This window comes from Bidens hawaiensis, unplaced genomic scaffold (genome assembly GCF_021521415.1).
Source record: "Bidens hawaiensis isolate Kalapana, Puna unplaced genomic scaffold, B.hawaiensis_p1.1 tig00041672_1, whole genome shotgun sequence".
NCBI classification, from domain to species: Eukaryota; Viridiplantae; Streptophyta; class Magnoliopsida; order Asterales; family Asteraceae; genus Bidens; species Bidens hawaiensis.
The window spans coordinates 36,470-53,694 of record NW_027497375.1 but is presented as its reverse complement, the minus strand read 5'-3'; the positions used below and the strand labels follow the sequence as shown (position 1 = coordinate 53,694).

The window sequence follows — 17,225 nt, the reverse complement described above, 5'->3', positions numbered from 1 at the left end:
CATGATTAGGTATACCAGTTTTGTTGTTAGACAAGCTGTGTTGAATGCGGAATCAGGAAAAAAATGTTAAGCATGAGAAAGCATGTGCCGATAATCAACACGTCTTCGTTCCTTTTGTTTTTGAAACATTTGGGTCCCTTACCCCCGAAGCTATTACATTTCTGAAAAGAGTTCAATGGGTCGTGCATAATAACTTATTGACGCTAAAGTACTATAACTTTGTTTTCAGGTATGATCGAGTTTGTCATTCAAAATGGGGTGGTGATGCTGCTTTTTGTTTGCTTACTTACATCTCTTTTGTAATTAGATCATTTTGTTCAATATATAAATCATGTTATAGATTAAAAATAAATCTAGTATAGCAATTAACCTTTTATTAAAATTAGGGGTAGCAATCTTGACCCAAACCATTTCAAATGGGTCAATTTGGGTTATTTTAAAATTTATATGGGTTGGTTTGGGTCATAGATTTTAATAAGATGTGTCAAAATGGGTCACTTGAAATTCCACCTTCTTATTTTCGGATCAAAATGGGTTGACAAATTTAAAGAGATGGGTCGATGTGGGTTAGTGTCTTAAGGAAAAAGAATGTTCGGGTTGAAACGGGTTTTGGATTATAACGAGTTCGGTTTGAATTGGAACGAGTTCGATTTTGGATTGGAACGAGTTTGGTTTAGGTTTTGGCTCGGATCAGGTTTTGAGCCAACAAGTTTTCGCACTGAACAAGTTTTCGCACTGAACAAGTTGGGTTTTGGTTTCTCATGTTTCTTTTTGGACGATTTCGGTTTTTTGTTCAGTTTCGTTTATGTTCGGCTTCAGTTTTTTAGTTTCATTTTGATTAATTTTTCTGGTTTCAATCAATTCGGTTCATTTTTGGTTTTTTGTTTCGTTTTCGTCCACTTTCGGTTTCGGCTCTTTTCTAGTTTTTTTTTGCTGAACGAGGACAACGGAGGAAACATTTTAGTTTTTTTTTACTCTTTTCTTTTTTGATTTATATTTTGCGTTATGATTTTATGTTAAATTTTTTGAATTTTTTTCTGAGGAGTTTTCTGTTAAGATTAAAAACCCAAAAAAAATATTCAAAAATAATAATAAAAAAATCGTAACTCAAAATATAAATCAAAAATATAAAATATAAAAACTAAAACGTTTCCTCCGTTGTCCTTGTTAAAAAAAAACTCGACCCGAAACTTGTTATAACCCGTTCCGATCTTGACTCATTCCGACCCGGACCCGTTTTGACCCGAACCTGTTGACCCTGACCCGTTCTAAACCGAAACATAACAACTCTTTCTTTAATTGACCCGTTTCGAACCATGACACGTTTCGACCCAACCCAACCCAACCCATTTGCCACCTCTGATTAAAATGTTTTAACGCAATGTATAAATGTTATTATCATCACATAAAAAAAGTTCACAAAAATTTTAATTTACTTATGAATGTGTAACAAAAAAATTATGCTTGTGTCACATATATATGTAACATTTCCGCAACAACATTTTGTAGCACATACTATAATCTTAAGTAAACTAATATATCTTGTTAATTTCTTTATGTGATGATAGTAACATATATTACATTATGTTAAAAAATAAAAATAAAAAAATTAAGGGAAAATTCTTAAAGTGGTACTTTTGAAGAGAGAGAAAATTTAAATAGCTTAATTTTTTCTTATATTCTAGAAATGGCCAATCAAATCTCGTCTGGGGCGTCAAATTGGGCTTCGATGCGAAGAGATTCAAAATGATTTAAATCTAGCCAGCTTCGTCCAAATTTGAAGTAATCTTGTCTTTCGATGTCAAATTTTAGAAAATCTCGTCTGCTACGTCCAATTTTCAAGAACTTTTTTTGTCATTTTCTTTAACACTGTCTTTCTCTCCCTTCTCACCTCTCTCTTCCATTTTCTCTCAATCATCTTCATCATCGGCTTCCTTCAAAAACCTCCAACCATCTAAACCGGTTTGGACTCAGGTGACGTTTGAACCATTTCCGGCGAGCACAAATCAAAGCCCGATAAATCCGTCCGCTTAGATTTGTGCGCGTCGAAAACGGTTCAAACGTCACCGTCTAATCCGGTTTATTTTTAAGGAAGATAGTGAAGATGATTGATGGAGAGAAATGGAAAGAGAGAGGTGAGAAGAGAGAGAGAGAGAGAGAGAGATGTTAAAGAAAAAGACAAAAAAAAATCTCGAAAAATGGATGAAGCAAACTAGATTTTCTAAAATTTGACATTGAAAGACAAGATTACTTAAAATTTGAACGGAGCCGACAAGATTTAAATCATTTTGAATCTCGTCGGATCGATTCCCAATGTGACGCCCCAGACAAGATTTGAAGGGCTATTTCCGGATTTTAAGAAAAAATTGGCCTATTTAAATTTTCTCTTTCTTCAAAAGGGTTACTTTGGGAATTTCCCAAAAATTATAACAATTATTTGTTATACTAGATTTTCAAGAGTTTTTTTTTTAACTCAAGTGTGTTTTCAGTTTAACCTAACCCAAACACACAATATTTATGCATACTAACTTATGGCGTTAAATTGCTCAATGACCGGTTTCCAATAGCTATATAGTTGTTAGAAAATGATAAGAAAGTTATTTTTTTTCTTAAAAATAAACTGATTCTTATACGGATCGTCCTTCAAACGAAATCTAATTGGTTCCACATGTTCATGTTTCTCAGCCCTACAAACCGATTTCCACCCAAAGCCAGTTTTGACTAGGAACAAGCTCGTTGTTAATCTTTCACAAGGTAAATCTCTGCTAATCTCTCGTCAAACACCAAAGCAATCCCAAAATAAAGTAACTTTCTACTGACGCAAATGAGTATGTAATCATTCGACAAACTTAATTTTATAATAATAATTACTATAACAATGATAACCGTTTATTATTATTATTATTATTAGGAAAATTTTCAAAAGAATCCTTTTTTAGAGAGAGAAAATGAAAAATGACCCATTATTCTTCAATATTTCAAAAATGGCCCAAAAATTTAGACTGGGGCTACACTTTGGTTGATGTTTCGACGGGATTCAATAAAATTTGAATCTCATCTGCTACGTCCAAATTTATAGTGAATTTCGTCTTTCCCGTTCAAATTTAAAGTGAATCCCGACTTTACTGTTCAAATATTAAGTGAATTTGTCTTTCTAGTCAAAATTTTGTGAAAAAATTTGTTGTCCTATTCTATAACACTCTTTCTCTCTGCTTCAACCTCTCGCTTATTTCTTCTTCTTCTTCTTCTTCTTCTTCTTCTTCTTCTTCTTCTTCCTATTCCTCTTCTTCAACATCATCAACATGATCATCGTCGTCGCCGTCGTCATCATCATCATCATCATCTTCTTCTTCTTCTTCTTCTTCTTCTTCTTCTTCTTCTGACTAGAGAACATTTTGAAAACACGGTGCGTTATTGTCACACCCCAAACTGCGGCCTAGACGTGTGACCCAGAGCTGGTACCGTTTTTGTAAATAAATCAGAGTTACGGTTTAAATGCGGAAATTTAGCGTGGATATAATATTAACATATTTATATATATATATATATATTCAAAACCCGGGATTTTGAAAATACCCATTTAACGTTTCTAAAAGATATCTTGTTTGTTAAACCACCATTTACAATTATATTTATCAAAAGATTATTCTGAGCCATCAGATCGCCTAATGGCCACTTCGTTTTCCTAAGCGTCTAATCTTAATTACATGTAAAACATTTTAAAAATACGTCAGCAACACATGCTGGTGAATAAGTTGACGCATAAAATATTTTATTTACTTAAAAACCCCTCGAGACATAACTTAGGTCTCGGCCCATCGTGGCTTAGGAATATTCAAGTTAAAACCTAAATCACGATTATAAACCTAAGCTCAACTCGAAACCACTCAGCAAACACCGAAGCGTTCGTGGTTACTTAGCTGTCATCAGTACACACATGATTACCCTCTCTCGGCATAACTTAGGCCCGACCCATCATAGCGGAGGCATAACCAGGTGTGGCGCGATGTGCTCACTGTCTACCACATATGAAAGGATCCAGACAAACATACACGACAACCTGAGGGCCATCGATTACTTTTGTTCATAACATTTCAGAGATACATAATCTCATGTAATCAAATTAATTAACTCGATTAAACTAGTTATAAAAGTTTGGGGCGTATTCACCTTTTAAAATGATCAGCTTCACTTCACTAATCGAGTTGTCTTTCTTGATATCTCGAACCTATAGGACGAGCATAACCATTTGTTATTACTAGATCAATAATCTAGCTTTAGACATTTAGTCCTTTTTGTATAATCTTTACCTCGATTATATTTACCTTTCGAACATTTAGTTCAAAACATCTTTTCTTTATTAAATATAATCGAACCTCTAGTTCGATCATTTATATTTCAGAACACTACGTTTCTTCTTCTCAAAGAAACGTATACTTTTGTTTCTTTACTTATTATTTAAGAATCTTAAATAATATTATATTAATAACCAAGAATAATTTTTATAACAATATATTTTATTTATATTTTCTTGTTTATATTTTCGAGGTATCGAGTATACCCTCGACTAGGGTCTAAGCCTATTAGTTATTATAACAATAATATTTTAGTTAAGCAGAACCCCTACCTTAACTGGCTTATAATCTCCTAGTACACTTTCGGCAGCACTTCCTCTCACGCATGTTTTCTGAGAAATCTTTATCAACACTTCTTGGAACGCAAATCGAGGTGACACTAGACGCTCATCGGGTTGCACGTACTTCGAAGCGAGGAGTCGGTTGATGGCATACAATTCGAGGAAACGTCGGGTTTTGGGGCACGGATTACGAGGTAACGATTGTTGTGCCGGGGGACGGTTTACGCTGTAGCGAGAGAGTATTTTCTAGAGAGAGAAAGTTGAGTTGTGAGTTATGAATCAGGGTTGGCTGCCCTATTTATAGGGCTGATCAGTTTAACCCAACGCGATACGCGATGGGTTTTGCCAAGGATTCATCGCGTATCGCGATACGGGATGGACTTTTTGTAGGTCATCGTGTATCGTAACTAGCCTTGTCGCGTCATAACTAGGCTTGCCATGTGTGCCACGTGGCTGGACACATGACGGGGCACGAGTCACCGCTTGTTAGACCACGTCATCGCGATACGCGATGACGTAGTGACTTTAGGTGATCGCATATCGCGACACCGCCCATCATAGGGTTCTGTGATATACCCATCGCGATACGCGATGGGTTGTCTCATACGCGATGGGTCAAGAAACCAGAATTTTCATTTTTGGTCCTTTACTTTGAATATATGACGTTTTTTGATCGAATTTTTCATGATGTTACAGTTATCATTGGATGTTTTGTTGCAAAATATGGTTGAGCCACTGGTGACAGCCGGTAAAGTGGTAAACCGGTGGATGTGGCTAATGCGCCTACTCGTGGCCGGAGGTATTCAGTTCGAATGAGATGGTGATGAAGAAGAAGAAAAAAAATATAGAAGAGAGGGGTTGGAGAAGAGAGAAAGAGTGTTAAGAGAATAGGACACAAACTTTTTTCTCAAAATTTGATAGGCAAGATGAGATTCACTTTATATTTGTCGGAGCAGACGAGATTCAAGTATTTTTGAACACTGTAAGAACGTTACCCAAAGAGTCGCCCCAATCCAAATTTTTGCTCTATTTTGAGAATATTGAATAACAGTGGGCCATTTTCCATTTTCTCTCTCTAAAAATGGTTCTTTTAAGAATTTTTCCCTTATTTTTATGGGTCATTCCACAAGTCTAATGTCTCCACAAGTCCACATGTGTCTTAAAGGATACCATTTGGAATGGCTTTACAATTTATCTAAAATGCGTGATGGTTTTTTAGCGACAAAACTCAAAAGTTAACGTAAATTGATTATATTAAAGTTTTATTGTTGGTCATTAGACTAATGGGTATACTCTCCTCAACACTCTTCCCATCATTCACCACGTCAGCTTTCCCCCCACCATTCAACATCATCCTTCAACCAAGGAAATACATCATTATTCATCATTCTCCACCATCATATCATTTAATAATAAAAAGAAATGAAAAAGAAAATGAAAAAAAAACATATAAAAAAAATTCCATTAGATGAGTGGGTGAATGACGATAATGATGGTGTTCATTCCCCTCAGGTCAAGCGTAAACCATTTTTGGGGCGGGACGGTGTTCCAGTGAGACCCCTAGCGTGAGGGGTGCCATGTCAGCATCCACGTCAACCAATGGGGGTTGCCCACTGATGTATACCGTATAGCCTTACACAGTCTTGACAGGGTGGTAGAGAGTTTTGCCTTTTAGGAATAAGATTGTGATTCATATCTTGAAATTGAGTATATTATTGGTATAATTTAAAAATGTGAGTAGATGCGTGAATCGCCGTTAATAAAATCTACCATACTATTAATGCAATAACTATTTCCATAATTAATATGCATTCTTATAATTTCATGCTAATAAAATAATTTAAAGTTATATTAAATTACATCTAACTTAATTACATTCAAAATATTCTAATCTACTATACTATTAATAATAATAATAATAATAATAATACAGGTGTTCATTAATGAGTTTGGTTTTTTCTTTTCAAAGTTTAATGGTAATTATTTTTATTTTGGTTTCATTTCGGGTTTAATTTTTATAAAGTTGTTTCGTTTTAGTTTTGTTTCGGTTCGATGTTTTTTTTAGTTTCGTTTTAGGTGGGCTAACTTTATTTAGTTTTTCGTTTTGGTGATTACAATTTTTGTTTTTGTTTGGTTTCAGATTTATCGGTTTTAGCTTTTCAGTTTCATTGTGGTTTTTGTTTAGTTCTATTCGTATTTTGTTTTATTTAGGTTTTCGGTTTTGGTTTTGTTTTAGTTTTTTTTATTTAGTTTCGTTTCAATTTGTATTTAATTTGCTTGGTGTTTGTTTCCAAAGTCTGACACGTGTAAAGAAACTGGCGCAATCCGATATTTTTGCATTTAAATCTATCGGTCCCGTTATTTTTGGTGTGAAAAACGTCTCCACAAAATCTTTTGCGTGATGTTTGGTTATGTTTTCATCTCCTCCGTAAGTTTTAGTTGAATTATTATTAATTTTTTTTCTAAATTTGACCTATTTTGAATTTCTCTCTTAACCTTTAGCCTATTTTGGAAATTCAATTAGTGCTAACTCTTAATATTCAGTTTTCTGTTTTCAAGAAAACGACCTTTGTCTTTGATCATTGAATTGCATTAATTTGGCATTTATAAATTCATTTCCATCTTTACAAGGAATAATCTAAAATTTAGTTATGATGTAAACTAAAGTGCTTTTACTCGATCACATGTATACATGATAATTTTGTTCTAACTAGTTGAGAGCTTTAGTTATGGGATGAATAAATTTGAAAGATGAAAAAATGTTAAAAATTCAGAATAGAACTAAATGAGTTATGAGTTGGTCGTCTAAAGAAACATACAAAATATAATACTATAATAGTTTAATTAATTATAATTGTTAAAATATATGTATTGAATTAATGATATTTAAATACCACACGTCCCGATGAATGTTGTGGCAAATATCAAAGTGCCAATAAATATTGAGTCTAGTCTTTTGCCACTTCTGCCTTCTTGATCTACTCACTTTTTAGAGTAAACTAAGAGCGACTGCTATGAAGAAACAAGAAAGTTTTTCTTTAGAGAAAGGAGAAGCCGTTCAAGAGTTTGATGATGATGGACAAGCAAGAAGAACAGGTACCAACTGCATGTAACTTTTGGTTATTTTATCAAGAAGCCGGTGATCTAACTTTATAATTTATAGTGGCCAGGGTTAAAAAAAACAGTAAAATTCTTGAAAACTTGTGAAAATCATTTTTAAATATTAAGTGCGCGTTTGTTTTATAGAATGGAATGAAATTTGAATTGGAATTTGTATAGGATTTGGAATTAGAATGAATTGGATTTAGAATATGAACATTATAATATGAATTAAACTTTGAAGGAATTGAAATCTAATTACATTCTTAATGTGTTCGTTTGACAAATGAATAGGAATTGGGTTTTTTATTAACAAGGATAACGGCGAAAACATTTTTGTGTTTTTAGATTTTTTGTTTTTTATTTATATTTTGCGTTATGATTTTTTTATTATTTTTTTTAAAAAAATTTTTATTATAGGTTTTCTATTAAGATCAAAAACCTCTCAAAAAAATATTCAAAAATAATAATAATAAGTCCATAAATCAAAATATAAATAAAAGAAAAAACTAAAATGTTTTGTTCCTTCTCCTAGTTAAAATAAATAAATAAATTCCAATGATTATCTTGAATTCCTCCATATTTTGAAAGGATTTTGGAATTCCTTAATTTTAAGGAATTTGAATGAATTAAATTCAAATTTCAATCCTTTGAACCGAACTCATTAAAATGAAATTAAGATTCAAATTCCAACGAAACGAACACGCAATGCCATGAGATTTTAATTTCAATTCCTTTGAATTTCCACGAAGTCTGTGAAATGAACACACCATAAGTTTGTGTTCATTTTGTGGAATTCAAAGGAATTTAAATCCTACAATATGTGGCGTGTTCGGTCGAATATGAAGGAAATTGGAACTTTAAACAAATCCCATGTTCATTGGAATTGAAGTCCAAAAAAGCGTGTTCAATTTGGTTTGAGTTGAAATGGGTTTCGGGCTTTCGGCTTCACACAGATTTTGGTTCGAACAGGTTTCGTTTCGAAAAAGGTTAAGCTCGGCACACTGATCGGTTCAGAACGGGTTCAGGTCAAAACTAGTGTTTAGTAATTGGTCGGGATGGTTTCCGGGGTAGTGTTGATTTTACTGTGTTGACTTTTTAAGTTAGATTTACTATTTTGCCCTTGTATTTAATTAGTTAGTATGTTTGTTAATTAGTTGGTTAGAAGTCAATTATTAGTAGTTTATATTTTAATAATGAGGTGTTTGGGATTGCTTATGTTGTAAGAGGAAAAATTCCATAATTTACACTTTGATAATTTATTAACTTAATGAAAAATAAGGAAGTAAAATAAGGAATCCCAAACACCCCCTGAATGATTTACTCCCAAATCACATGTAGAACAAGTTATGCTTCGGGACAGATTTCGACCCGGGACAATTTTGGGTCGTAACATGTTCCGACCCTACTCCACCAGTCCTGAACCTAAACTCAACCTGACCTGAAATTTGTTCTGACTAGAACCTGTTCCGAACCGAAACTCGTTCCAGACTTGACACCCGTTCGGGCCCTAAACTCATTCTGACTCGAAACCTGTTCAGGCCCTAAACTCGTTTCGACTCGAATCCCGTTACGACCTGAACCCTTCTGAAACCCATTCCAACTCCGACCCGAGCCCGTTCCGACCTGAAACCCAATCCTACTTTAACATGCTCCGATACGAAACTCATTTTGACCTGAAACGTCCGTAACTTGTTCCGAACCGAATCCATTCGGATTTAAAAATGAAAACCGTTCCGAACGGAAACACTTACGATTTGAGCCCGGTTTTGTTCTTAAATATGCAACCCTACCCAAACCCGTCTCAAACCGAACCTGTCCCGACCGAAACCTGTTCCCACTTGAAAATCTTTCTGATCCAAAACCTGCTCAAACCGAACCTGTTCCCATTTGAAACCCGTAGAGGCCCAAAGCTCGTTCCGATCCGAAACCCTTCCCTACCCGAAACTTGTCCCGACCCAAATGCGTTTTGAAACGAAACCCTTTCAGACTCGAACCAAGTAGTTTTTTTTCAATTCCGTTTCTAAAGGGAGGGGATGAGAATTTGGATGACAATTTTACCATACAATTAATTAAGTTTGTTTTTTTTTTATTATTGATTTTGAAGGGACATGGATGAGTGCGAGTGCACATATAATAACCGCTGTGGTTGGATCCGGAGTGTTGTCACTCACATGGTGTTTAGCGCAGTTGGGTTGGACTTTGGGGACATGTTTGCTTGTAATTTTTGCAGTCATTTCCTGGTACACATGCATCTTACTCACCGACTGCTATAGATCTCCTCATCCTGTTACTGGAGCTCGTAACTACAATTACATGCAAGCTGTTAATACTACTCTTGGTAAATTTTATTCTTATTTTCTAAATAAGTTTTCTCTAAACATATATACTAGTTTCATATTTAGTGTTGCGAACGTCCAACTTAGTTGCCATTCGGGGAAATAAACCGCAAATCCCTATGTGATTAACTAATATGAATGTTTTTGTTTTCTTGCTACCCATGAGATTTGATTCCTCACAACTTAAAAATGCAGTCTTATACGACACCTTAATAACACTAGGCTAAAAGCCCTTTAGTGGATCTGCGGCTAATTTTCATGGCAAGTGTAAACTAATAATTGAGTGAGTTTTGTGGGCAATTTGTATAGCTCATTTCATAGCAGACATATTTTTTACACGGTTGATAACTTGATATGGTTGATCACACGGCTATAAATTAAAAACGATCATCATGTTAAATCCCCTTAAAAACCATATCTCTTCTCCTAAATGATCAATGGTTTACCTAGTAAAGTTCATAAATTATATACAAACGAAAGATACCTATGGTATTAAGCATTTCAATTTTGCAGCTGCGGCCATTCGCCAATCCTACTTGGCTTCTTGCTTCCATTCTTTTTCAATTATAATGAAAGTAGTACAGTTTATGCTTGTGTAAGGATCCAAAATAATCTCACAATTCATGTTTACATGGATTATCTTGTAACCTAAACTGTGATAGAAATGAAGAATATGGAGATTTCAAATTAATTTTGGTAACTTTTAATCAAAACAACCTAGTTTTGAAATGTTTTCCGTCTAAGGTTAGGTGTGTGACAACATTGTATTCATTTTCTCCATAATATATACAATACTTCATTAAAATGTATCGTTTAATGTTCCTTTCATCATGTTGTGGTTCTAGGAGGGCGTCAATACATATCTTGTGCGATAGCTCAATACGGAACTCTCATTGGTGTAAGCATCGGATACACCGTCACTTCATCGATCAGTATTGGGTAACAATAAGAACCTTTATAGCATGTATTGCTCAAGTGTCAATGTATCTTAATGACTTTGATTATATGTTTGAACAGGGCAATCAAACAGTCGAACTGTTTTAAAAAATATGGCCACGACAAGGGGTGTCACACGTTGAATAGTCCTTATCTTTTAATTTTTGCATGTATTGAACTCGTTTTTAGCCAACTACCTAACTTCCACAAGCTGTGGCTCCTTTCCATCATCGCGACCATCATGTCTTTTGCGTATTCAACCATTGGCATGGGGCTCTCCATTGCCAAAATTGCAGGTTAATTAAACATCATTCAAACTCTTCATTGAACTGAGCGTGAAATATCTGTTATGTATGTCGTTTAATAAATTAACAAGTACCAATAATCTCTTCACACTCACTAATTGCATTATTTCTCTTGATCTTTGCTTGTCATTATGCAATCACTATATGCTCACCACTTGTCACGATATCAAATTTGTTTTATCTATTCATATATCAAAATTATACATTGTTTTGCCAATTTGTACTCGTAAAATGTATTTATATGTAAGTTGAATTGTTTTTGATTTATAATATTTAAATGTTTGAGTGATACAGGAGGTAAGCTTCCTAAAACAAGTATTGGTATGCCACCTAGAGAAGATTTGTCAGACCAGGATAAAATGTGGAACATTTTTTGTGCCGTTGGAGACATTGCTTTTGCCTATAGTTTCGCTGCAGTTCTTGTTGAGATACAGGTATACCTCTTCACATAGGGTATGGTTAATGTAAAAAAATAATGGTTTTGTGAGAAACATAATAATAGATGTACACTATTGGATCTAGGATCTAGTGGTTGAGATTGATAGTTTTTAAAAGTTGTATTTACATGTTATAGTGAATATTTAGATGGTGTACTTTGTTTTAAAGCATTTTCACATTTCTCACAAAACAATTGTTTTTTATTTGAACATTTTTCTATATATATATGGTGGAGTTATAGTAAGAAGTGTAAGAAGTAATATGGTGCATTAGATATGTTGATCTGACGATGAATATAGAAAGTGTGAAAAGATCCAATACAATACAATAATGCCTTAACGTACAATACGTACGCGAATCCATTTTTTCACGAATCGATCCATGAAATCACATCTAAACATCCCGGAATCGTCAATACATATCCAATCAATCATTGATTCACCGAAAAAAACTGTTTTGGATGGTTAATCGATCAATTTTTCACTTTTTTTCACGGGGACCGATTTTGAGCGTTTTAGGTTTTTTGCTGAGCGTTTAAGTTTTTGTGAGCGTTTTCTGAGCGTTTTAGGTTTTTGCCTTTGAGTGTCTCGCGTACCTACCGTACGTTAAGACATTAGCATACGATAACTGCACCATATATATATATATATATATATATATATATATATATTTGTATGTATGTATGTATGTATATATATTGAGAATAATTATGGGACACCAAGTTATTATAAGAAAACAAAAATAATAAATATAAATTGTTAATTTATTTTAAGTTTTGCGCTTCTTACATACACATGTGTGTTATGCATAAAGACCAAAATTAACTTTTCCTATGTATATCTATACTAAATTATAATGTATAATATATGAGCATTTAATGTTGATTGTACAACACCTAATGCATGTGGTTAAAAGTTTAGGGGGCAAATATGTCTTTTAGGCACAATCATTTTAGATATTATACAATACTTAGAGGTATCGACCGAAGTTCCAAAAGTACTGCTATTGACGTCCGGTTCAATTTCACTGTAGAACTTCTAAGTCACTTCAGCGTGACCACGACTGTGGGAATTAGCCCTTGGACCCCTCGGGAGGCCAAACCCTTAACTATCGTAGGGAGGTGCCCCGTGGAACCCTGGCCCTAATGGGTAAACCACTCAGTCTTAGACAAATGTGTAATCCACATCCTTACTTGGGCCAATGTGTATGGTGACTTCTCATTTAGTCTACAAGTGATCCGTGATAATCCAAGTAGCATGATGTCACAAAATCACCAACAATTAATGTTTTGATGATTGATCATGTTTTGCGTTCAAACTAATATGTTTTATCTTTGGTTTGTAGTTTTATTAATTCGCTCAGAATATAAATTCAATAAGTACATGAAATGCAGACACGAAATCTAAGTAAAAGGTTTCTTTTCAAATGTAAGATACATTAAAATCAAATCCCCCGGAACACAAAGTCATGAAAACAGCTACCACCATTGGAATTTCAACTTCTACATTGTTCTACATGTTGTGTGGGCTACTTGGATATGCGGCATTCGGTAACAACGCACCAGGAAATTACTTAACTGGGTTTGGTTTCTATGACCCTTTTTGGCTCGTTGACATTGCGAATTTGTGCGTTGTTATACACCTTCTAGGTGCTTACCAGGTACTTAATTAATCGATCTACTGCACTTCATTACTCATTCACTCGTATGTTCAAAGTTTGAGACATTTTATTATTTATTATAGGTTGTAGTCCAACCAGTTTTCGCTTTCGTGGAGAACTTGAATCGTAGAAAGTGGCCAGAAAGCAGATTCATCAACAAGGAATACACCATTGGACACATTAAGATTAATCTTTTCAGGTTAATCTGGAGGTCGGCATATGTTATACTAGCAACGCTAGTAGCAATGATGCTCCCATTTTTTAATGCTTTACTTGCTCTAATCGGCTCTACAACGTTTTGGCCATTGTCAGCATATTTCCCTATAGAAATGTACATTGTGCGGGCAAAGATTCCAAGTAAATCGTTTCGGTGGATTTGGTTAAGGGCACTGAGCTTGGTGTGCTTGCTTGTATCGGTTCTCGCAGCTGCTGGATCGATTAGAGATCTTGTTCTGTCGGTCCAAACCTCGAAGCTCGTTCTATCAGTGTCCTAGTTCTTTACTTTCTATTTATTTACTTTTGTGTCTTATAATAATTAGTAATAGTTGAATAATGGAGTGTGGAATCATGCAGCTGGGATCTTATATATGCATCTTTTATGCTTTCTGATGCTTCCAGGTTTATGAAGCTGAGCAAAACTTATATTCGAAGGCTGTCTGTTTAAAATTCTAGATATATTATAATTGGTAAAGCAAATTTAAATTAATGTATTAGTGTAGTGGTATGCTTGGTTATTACTAAACTATAGATCATGAGTTTAAAACCTGTAATAAGCAAGTTTTTTTCCTTAACAATTGTCATGAAAAAGCCACAAATTTTATTTCGATTTAGACTTTCACATTCGTTGAGCCGAGCCTGATGGATGTTGATAGTGATATGGAATACATTGCATTTAGCATTGAAAATGGTTTTAAGGGGGATATATATGTAACCAGGCCCATGGGTAAGGTAACTCTAAAAAGTGATGTGAGTGACGGATCTGACCCATTGATCCAAACTCCCAACTAGATTATGGTCGTCTTCATTTACGCCTCGCTGAAAATCAGGAGTCGCCATCAAGTTGGAGTTTCTTTAAGATCCTCCTATCAACACCATGTATCAGGGCCGGCTCTGAGAAGACAAAATTTTTTTTGGGCCAAAGGCAAAATTCATTTTGGATCTTAAGTAAAAGGAATATTTTGTTGGATTGTTATGATTTGAGTTGTGTAAAAAACTTTTGTATAAAAATGTCTCAAATGATAAGACTGGATACCACAACCTCTTGGTTAGATGTTGTACCTCTTTGCCACTAGACCAAGCTAGTGGTTGTATAATTGTGTTGAAACATTGATTATATAATTTTCTTTGCATAAAAATACATATAATTTTAAAAAAAAAATCGGGCATAGCGGGGTGTCGGGCCTGTGACCATCGGCTACCCTGCTACACTCTTAGGCCGGCCCTGCATGTACGTGGCGTATAAGGTGATTAACTTGAACTGATCATGGTTTCTCCCCTGTAGTTGGTTCTGCCTTATTAAAGTTGCAAACTTTATTGTTGTTTCGACCAGATTGTAGCTGTGACGAACTCCAGGCTATGGCTTAGATTTTCGTCTCGAGTGGCACACCTAAAATGGCTCCCCAATCTTAGTCGGCTCCTGAATCGATTCATCGTTCTTGGACACCATGTTCACTAGCGCACACATAAAGCGAAAGTACCAAGAACAAAAACAATATATAAGACTGAAACTCGATTGTGAATTTGTGATAAGTGGACGTGATTAACTGTTTACAAAGTTCCAGTCGCCTCCTATATAAACAAACTAGTAAGAGACGTCACTTGGAGAAACACGTCGGTTAAGGGATAACTATATATCAAGTGATGTCAACTGTTAATACCACAGGGCTTTGTTGATTCGGTATGAACCATCTCGTCGATACATATATGTATATAAACAATATCATCGGATGCAGCAATTGAATGTAATGAGTCAATTAATTCCAGCGTGTTTCAGGGTTGATCTTTTTGTTATTTGTTCTTAATTAATTTATTGTATTTTTATTGTTGATGGTTGATTCACTGATCTCCTTGGCCAATAGAGACAATGTGTACGTTCAAGTAATTTGATTATGTTTGTAAAGAAGAGCAAATGAAAAGAATAGGTTCATTTTCTTCCCTTACCAAAATAAATTAAAACTGAGATGTGGTATTATGACGCGAGGTTGACGTTATAGGCGGACGAGATTAAATTGTTGTGATCGTCATATATATACGCCTGCCGCTCAACAAAGATTCACTGAGAATCTAATAATCAGTTTATGAATATTGTGCCAACCACATGTGCAATTCAATGAAGTAGATAGCTTGGTAGGTTTTCGACTTTGATTTTCGTTAAGGTTTATAATCGACACAATCTACGTGTGCACGCACACCCCTAATCTAAATAAATGGCATGGAATCCAATATTATGCTGACTGAGATATAGCTTTCATTTACAGAGAATTATGTGTTTAGGCATCTACTCAAGGACATGATTATATAGGTTAATAAGCATCAATATAATTTATTGTTTTGTTCTTTTACCATCCACAAATTATCAGCTAATTAATGTGGAGAAAATCAGCATCACAACATTATATAAAAATCTTTTAATATTATATATAAATGCAAAGTTTGGTTAACAAAATGTAAACAGAAAAACATAAAACCACAAACATACACTACAAGAGTTCAAACATTCTTCAAAGCACAACAAACACCAGCTACATGTAATAAGACCAAGGATTCTGCATTAGATCAAGCTGAGCAAAGGTTAAAGCCAACGCACGACCCGATTTTGATGGCGTATCCTACAATTATAATACCAAGCAAAAACCTCTTTGTAAGTCACCGAGCCCATGCCCTCGGGAAATGAGATATGCGGAAACTGCTGGGTGAACTTGCGTTCCCACAGATCATTACTCGAGGACAAACATCTCAATCTTGAGTTAACACAACTCACCCTTGCCAAATCGGACCCATGAACCGACTCTAAAATCTTTAGTTTGAGATCATCTGGTAGCCCCATAAAACAAGGTGGACCCTTGAGCCCGGCTTTCTCACATAAATCGACCAGAAGGGGTAGCACAAGCTCGTGTTTAACTTGTCTCCAAATCTTCAAAACTTCTTTACTTGGCTGGATTTTTGTGGCCTTGTTAGTTTCCCTCATAACTACAATAACTTGCTTGCAGTTAGCCCACACCACGCTTGAGAACAATATCAATCTAGCTTTGTCTAAGATCACCGAATGCACTGTTGTCCCACCAACCAAACACCCGTAAACTCGGCAACACCTTTGTCCTAGGTGTTGAAACTTGATCTTGACAGCTTCAGTTTTACCACCAGTAATGGTATCGGGAAGAGTGTAGTAATGTGTAGGGAGGTAACAATTCCCTTGAACATTACCAATTGTTGTCTTTGAAGCATGATCAATCTCCACAAAACCGGATTCTAATAAAGCAGCGCGGATTGTTAGTCCGAAAAGCAAGGGCTTGCGATTGTCATGATCAACACGATCTCCCAGTTTCTCCTTGAAAACATTTCTGATATAACAAAGAATTCTAGAAGACTCTCCATCGTGATCTTCTGAATGGGAATTGCTGGATTCAACCTTTTTACCCTTTTCAGACCTAGTGCTTCGCGATCTGTCTTCTGAGCGGGAATGGCTGGAATCAACCATTTTACCATTTTCAGATCTTGTCCTTGGAGATCCGTCTTTCTTATGGGAAAGGTGAATAATGAGTTGGGAACTCATGATGACACCAACCTACATAAAACCACAAATATACTAAATAC

General features: G+C 35.0%; 1 pseudogene; it reads left to right on the top strand.

Annotated features, from left to right (window-relative positions):
- Positions 1 to 13,220: 13,220 nt before the first annotated feature.
- Positions 13,221 to 13,906, top strand: LOC143593077 (amino acid permease 6 pseudogene; annotated as a pseudogene).
- The last annotated feature ends 3,319 nt before the right edge of the window (positions 13,907 to 17,225 follow it).